Source organism: Mustela putorius, unplaced genomic scaffold (genome assembly GCF_011764305.1).
Source record: "Mustela putorius furo isolate JIRA1106 unplaced genomic scaffold, ASM1176430v1.1 tig00000095_pilon_pilon_pilon, whole genome shotgun sequence".
Classification (NCBI taxonomy): Eukaryota; Metazoa; Chordata; class Mammalia; order Carnivora; family Mustelidae; genus Mustela; species Mustela putorius.
In genome coordinates, this window is record NW_025421280.1 from 1,593,575 (window position 1) to 1,600,227 (window position 6,653).

A 6,653-nucleotide genomic window follows, 5' to 3' on the forward strand; every position below is an offset into this window, starting at 1 on the left:
AAAGAGAGTGAGAGAATAAAATATAGCTCTACTTAAGTCAACAAAGGCAGGCATGACTATCTTTCAGTCCTCACAGAGTATTCTGATGTTCTCTAGCCACTTGGAAAATCTCAACTAAATCTGAAGTTTAAATTGTTCTTTTTTAAGACTGGAGGCTGCTGCTTACCAAGCTGTTGCCACCAATGTTATGCCAAGCAAAGCCTGGGCAGCCCCTCCCTCAAAATGGTGGGTTGGGGCCATATTGGGCTCCAGTGTGTATTAACAGGCCCTATACTTCAAAAGCAGCAGTGATTCCTCTTTTAACTTCTACTTAGCCTCATTGCTTTAGAAAGGCTGTAGTTACATACTACAACAAGCACCTTGTGGGTGATTCCATCGTATTTTTAGATTTAATAATGAAAACAGACATACAATCTATATATTTTTTCAGTTATTCAAGATAATACAGCCTCCATTTTTTTCAATGAACATTAGATGAGGACTACCATGTGTCAACACCGGCTCAGGCCCTGGACACAGACTTTAAATGTTCTCACACTGCAGGAAGAGAGCACTTGCCATTGGGGCCATGGTGATTCCATGACGGGAATGATAAAGCCCTCCTCTTCTGTTTGGCGAAAAAGCCAGCAGCCTATCTCCAAGGAGCCCCACAGGGTAGCATGTGAATTCCCCCAGGTCCAGGTTCTGGTCATAGAGTTTTGTAAGCAGCACCCTGGGAGCAATTTGTGTCCATAAAAGGGAACATCTATTACCCACACTCATGAGACTCTTGCATAAACCAGAAGGTCAGTTTATTAATTTACAATGAAAATTCTAACTATCACAGGGACCAGGACACTCCTGGTTGCATGTCAAGCCTTCTTCCCTCCTCCCAGCCTCTCCTCTTCCCTTACTTTCATCCCTACTCTGATGAACACGTCGTGAGCATGTCCCATGAGCCAGGCAGAGGGCTGAAGGCTGGAGGAACAGTGGCAGGTGGAACCAAAAGAGTTCCTGCCCTCTGCCTGAGAGGTAGAAGGAAACCCTCATTGAGACGCTCACACAGATGAATGTCAGGTCCCTTTGTGTTTCGTGGAGCCCTTTGAGACTATTATGACCACGAAGGTTCCCGTCGTCAGGACAAGGGGCACTCTCAAACACACACAACACGGTGCACACAATTTCAGGGGATTCTTAGTCACCCTGAAATCCATCTGGAAGTGTGGGGCACAGAAATATCCCCCCTCTGTTGGCAGAACTACATGGGAAACAGCCAAGTCATACCTGGAAGTTTGCTTCAAGATGATGGAGTCAAAACAAGGTGTTACTGAGGTGAATTGAATGTTCAAGGGTATTAGGCTAAGATTGTCCACAACATGTCATAAATGGCTTTGCCACTTGAGATACTCCCTCCATTGGAGGTCTCCCCCGACCTGGAGCAGTGCATGAATGGAGTCCTGTCAGCATTGACCTCTCTTCTCCAAGTGAACAAAGCTGACCAAACCCCACTTTGCTGACTAGTCTCTCTTTACATAGGCCAATACCTTGATCCACCAAGAGCCAACATACCTAGCCTTGGAGTGATACAGTGGCCTTCAGAGAACTCCACATATCTTGTCTCTGATCCATCATGAATAGATTGAAAGCTTATCTTGGTGGAGAGCTGTATCTTTATTACTTGCAAGTTCTTAGAAGCTGTAGTATTCTGGGCCCCTGCAACTTCCAGCTGGCTTTTCCAAGAGCATCTGGAACGTAAGAAAAGGCAGACACCTGGCTCATCAAAATCCTCACCAGCCTACCTTTCTTCTCCCCACAAGATAAAGCAGGAGTTGACAAACTTTGTCTGTAAAAAGAACCACACAGTAAATATTTTAGGTTTCTTTCGTAACTATTCTGTTGTTGAGTGCAAAAAGCAGTTGTAGGTAATACATCTATGAACGAGTACAGTTGTGTTCCAACAAAACCTTCATTACAAAGAGCATTGGGCTGGCCAGATCTGGCCTGTGGTCTGTAGTTTGCTGACCCTGGTCTAGGAGATGATCATCTTCTGGACGGCTTTTCTCCAGTTCCCTCTGCTCTCCTTCACTGGTCTTCCTGAAGGATTTATTTCCACCATATTTCAGAGGATTTGACAGAGAAAATAGTCCTTCTGTGGAAAGAGCAAATAGAAGATTGCTTTCAGCTGAGAAAGGCTCTGTGGCCTCGGTGCTCAGTCCTTCCTGATGTGTACAGCGTGCAGAAATGGTGGAGAAGAAACATCAAATGAACTTGGGGAAACGTGAAGAACGTTTAATCCAAAGAACAGAAGGTTCCAGCAAGGCACCAGGAATGGTTAAGAGCACTACCTCTTCAGTTAGATAATGACATTAATAGTAACAACAACACAACACATATAACATGATTGAACACTGATCCTGTGCCAGACATTCTTCCAGGTGTTTCTCTAGATATCCTATGCGGTGCTGGGTTTGCCTTCCAGCCGCGCATACTTGTGTGACACGGCCTCACCTCTCCTGCCTTAGCTGTGTTAGTTTCTCCATCCATTAAAGGAGGGTGTGAAGTAACCTATGGAAAGCACTCAGCCAGCACCTGACACCCCCTAAGTGCTCAGGGAGAATTAAACCTTTGTTATTCAGATCTGCAGTGGTTGGGGGAGGGATGGGCAGGCTTGTTCTCTGTACCCCAGAGCTTAGCAACAGCCAGGTGAAGGAATCACTGGAACCTCAGGAAAGAGAGACTCCACCCCCAGGAGAAGCTTGCTGACCCAGCGCTTCCAGAATACAGAGTACTGTGGGAAGGCTGTAGATTGTTGTTGTTTTTTTTTTCCCCTTTTTTAAAGATGTTATTTGTCAGAGAGAGAGAACCGAGAGTACAAGCAGGGGGAGCCGCAGGCAGAGGGAGAAGCAGGGAGCATGGAGCCCGATGGGGGCCTCAATCTCAGGACCCTCAGATCATGGCCTGAGCCACAGGCAGACCGTTGACTGACTGACTTGCCACCCAGGTGTCCCTGTTGTTATTGTTGTATTTTAGATGTCCTTTATTCATCTGAGAGACAGAGAGCCCCCACAAGCAGGGGGAGGGGCAGAGAGAGAAGCAGGCTCTCTGCCAAGCAAGGAGCCTGACCTGGGGCTCTGCCCCAGGACCCTGGGATCAGGATCTGAGCTTAAGGCAGATACTTAACCAAATGAGCCACCCAGGGACCCCTCCACCCTGTCCCTACACCCCACCCTGTCCCTACACCCCTACCTGCCCTGGTTATAGATTCTTGAAGAAAGTGTTCTGTAGTGAAACAGACTTGAGAAATTTTCAAGTCAGCAAAATTAAACAAGTATCTCAACATTGTATTTCTTAAAGCCCTGCATATACTACTGTGGTATAAATCACTAAGAAGGTACTATCATAAACAGCTTTTCCCAGATGTATTTATCCACCAGTTGTTTCTTGCCTCCAGGGAGTCCTTGAGGATTAGTTTGTCACAGAAAATGCTTTAAGAAGATAGAGCTGGAAATGTGAAAATTGATTGGCTAAAGGAGGTAGTGAGCTCCTCATTAAGGGATGTGTGCAAACAAAGGCCAGATGCTCAAGGACGGGCGTGTAGAAGGGATCATCTCGTGGTAGATGACAAGGGGACCAAGGGAAGTGAAAGGTGCCTGCCTGTCATTCCCTGCAGGGGGTCTTTAGGCTCTGGGGGCTGTGCTGGATTTCTGTTTCAGCCCTGGAATTTTGGATTTGACTTTGATTGATACCAAGAAAGGAGCCTTTTGGGGTGAAGGGAGGTGCTGGAGTATTCCGGTTGTCCCAAGTAATGAGCCTGACCACCCCCTGGCTTTGGGGTCCTCTTAGTCTGCTAGGGATCAAGGTGTGGGTCACCAAGGGCAGTGAAATCACATTGTCTGACATAAGGTAGGAGCTCAGGAAATGTTCCTCTTTGTGATCCATTCTAAGTGTCCTGAGATGTCACTAGCCAAGGGCAGATGACATGAACTGAATCCTCTGTTCTGGCTTTGCCACCTTCCAGCGGAGTGGTCCATGCAGCTCCACCTCTCTGGGCCTCCAGTTCCTCATCTGTAAAATGGAAATAATAATCAGTTCTTCTTCATCCTGTGATGAGGATCCCTAGGCTCTCGGCTTTCGCTGGACACAACACCACGCATCGAGGCTCCGGCTGCCCTCAGGGCAGGGCACACAGCACCATCTCAGAAACTTTAAGCATCTGCCCCCAGGAGCAGTCTCCAGTCAGAGGCAGCAGGCTCCGGGTGACAAATGGCCCATCAGCCCGGTCCTGAGGGCAGGCAGTTCTGGGAGGAGGTTTGGAGGGGTCACCTTACTAATTCACCTTGTATCAACATTTCCCCATTCCTGGCTATCTTTCACCGCTCCCTCCCCCAGCTCCTGAGATCATCTCTTAAAGAAACTTAGATCCTAGATCCTAAGATCCTAGATCCTTTTCTCGGGCTTTGGTTTTGGGGGAACCCAAATGAAGACAGGATGTCTGGCTATGGTAAATGCTCAGGAATTATTCACTGTTACTGAAAAGTTGAGCCTGGCCCACCTTCTGATCTCCATCCCACTACCACCCATGTGTAAGTGCGTACACAGGCACACACACACACATGCACACACACATTCTTACACCAGTGACTCTAAGGCTACTGGATGTCTTGTGCTCTCAATCCTGGTTAAGACGTGCTAAAATTTCCCATCCACCCAGAGCAGTAGGAGCAATCTGGTGACTAAAACCCTTCCAATCCCCTTGTTTTCAACTCAGTGTGGACCCAACTACAAGATGTTATAGGCTAAAATCAGGATTATTCTCTTTCTACTTGACCAGTCCTGTTCTCCCGTTCTCCTACCACTCTTTGCTCCTTGCTGGAATTTTCCCGGTCATCTCTAGAAAGGACCAGTTCGGAAGCTGACCTTGTTGACAAAGGCCAGGAACACTGAACACAAGCAGGGGGCTGTTTTCGAGAACTGGAGATGTGTGCGGTCATCAAAGAAGGTATTTGTCCAGAGGAGTGGCAGGGATGTACCTTCTGCTTCTGACCTCCCTTGTGGGAGTAACTAGTTCTAGAACTTTTTTCTGCACAATGAGCAGAGCTTGTCTGCTTATGACACTGGAGTCCCGCCTGACAGCGCCCACCCCACACCCCGGCCATTTAATCATCTCTCAGGTTCAAGGAATGTCTTTGTTAAAAACTCACAGTTCGTTTGTTATCACGCTTCTCAACTTCCTGGACAACGGGGTACTTTGTGGGAACCCCAGACCATTATGACTCTGTTGGAAACCCCCTCCCCAGCTCCCTCTCTGTGCTGCCCCTCTCTCCTCAGGAGCACAGTGTGAAGTGTCCTTGGCAGTCCCCTCTCAGGGACTGCTCAGCCGCATATCTGGGCGTGCCCCCTCCCAGGCCCTGCTGAGAGCATTGTGCGTTAGTTGGAGGAGTTTTCCAGTAACAGGGGGTGACCTACAAATGAATAAGTTATCTCTTGATCTAGTTTAGTAGGTAATGATGACAGAGAATGTTCATTTACAGTAAAGCAGAGAGAACAGTTTGGTATTACAAACATGAACAGAGGCACAGAGGAGGAGACTGGGCCTCAGGGGTAGAAAGTTCTGAGATCGAATCTAGCTGTCACACTTAACTTGCTGTGTGTTTTGGGCAACTTGCTGAACATCTCTGGGTATCAATTTCTTAATCATTATAAATAGGGCAGATTATACTATGCAGACATCTTTTTTTTCCTTTTTCTTCTTTTCTTCTGTCTGTCCATAGGAATGACATCTTCTGGTAATAGCGATGGTGGAAGTTAGAATATTCCTTGAGTGGGGCCCAGGCCTGGCCAATAAAACAGGCAGGATTCCTTCTTAGGATTGTGAACATTTTATTGATTGATAGATTGATTTGAGAGAAAGAGAGCACAGGGAGGAAGAGGGGCAGAGGGAGAGGGAGAAGCAGGCTCCCTGATGAGCACAGAGCCCAGTGCGGGACTCCATCCCAGTACTCCGAGATCAGCACCTGAGCCAAAGGCAGCTTCTTAACCAACTGAGCCACCCTGGCACCCTCTTCTTAGGATTTTGTATGTAAATGCTGGAAGAAAGACCCTTTCTTTTTTCTGTGCTGAAGGGAAATGATCAAAGTCTGCAGCTGTGGGTAGAAGCTCCCTGTCTTCCTATGGCCTCTGCCCTTGCCCCCCTTCCCCTCCCTCCTTTCTTCTAATGTGGGGAGAAAATAAAGCCACACTCAAAAGCAGATCTGTAAGGAGGGAATCCCAACAGCATGTGTTTACGTTTCTTTTGAATTCTCTTTTGTAACTGTTACTACTTTTTTATTTTGATTTTGGTTTTGTGACTAAAAACAGGAGTGTCTTTCATGTGTGTTGCGTCAACTTTTCTCGATGAATAAAATGAGGTCAAGGGAGGCCATGTCCCCCCCTCAAAACTTCCGGCATCATGGGGTTCAGACTCAAGAATGGAGCTCCTGGATTCATGGCCCTCGTGGTGCCTCAGTTCTCTGTTAGGCCAGTTGGATACCTCCGAGACTGTTTAGAAGGGTAATTCCCAAGGTCCCTAGAAGTTGTCTCCCTAACCTTGCTGTAAATCCTTCTTATCTTATCCTCTACCCCTCATCAAGCCAATGGTGACGGGAATACCACTAGGGTACTGATTCCTCTGTGCT

The 6,653-nt window shown here is 47.3% G+C and overlaps 1 long non-coding RNA gene across 1 annotated transcript; it reads right to left on the bottom strand.

The window, feature by feature from the left end:
- Positions 1–1,634: 1,634 nt before the first annotated feature.
- On the bottom strand, positions 1,635–5,020 carry LOC101687832. Its single transcript, XR_198416.2, has 4 exons — positions 4,897–5,020; positions 3,991–4,044; positions 2,003–2,128; positions 1,635–1,724 (listed from the first exon to the last, which is right to left on the bottom strand). It is a non-coding gene; the product is annotated as an uncharacterized LOC101687832 (long non-coding RNA).
- Between the last annotated feature and the right edge of the window lie 1,633 nt (positions 5,021–6,653).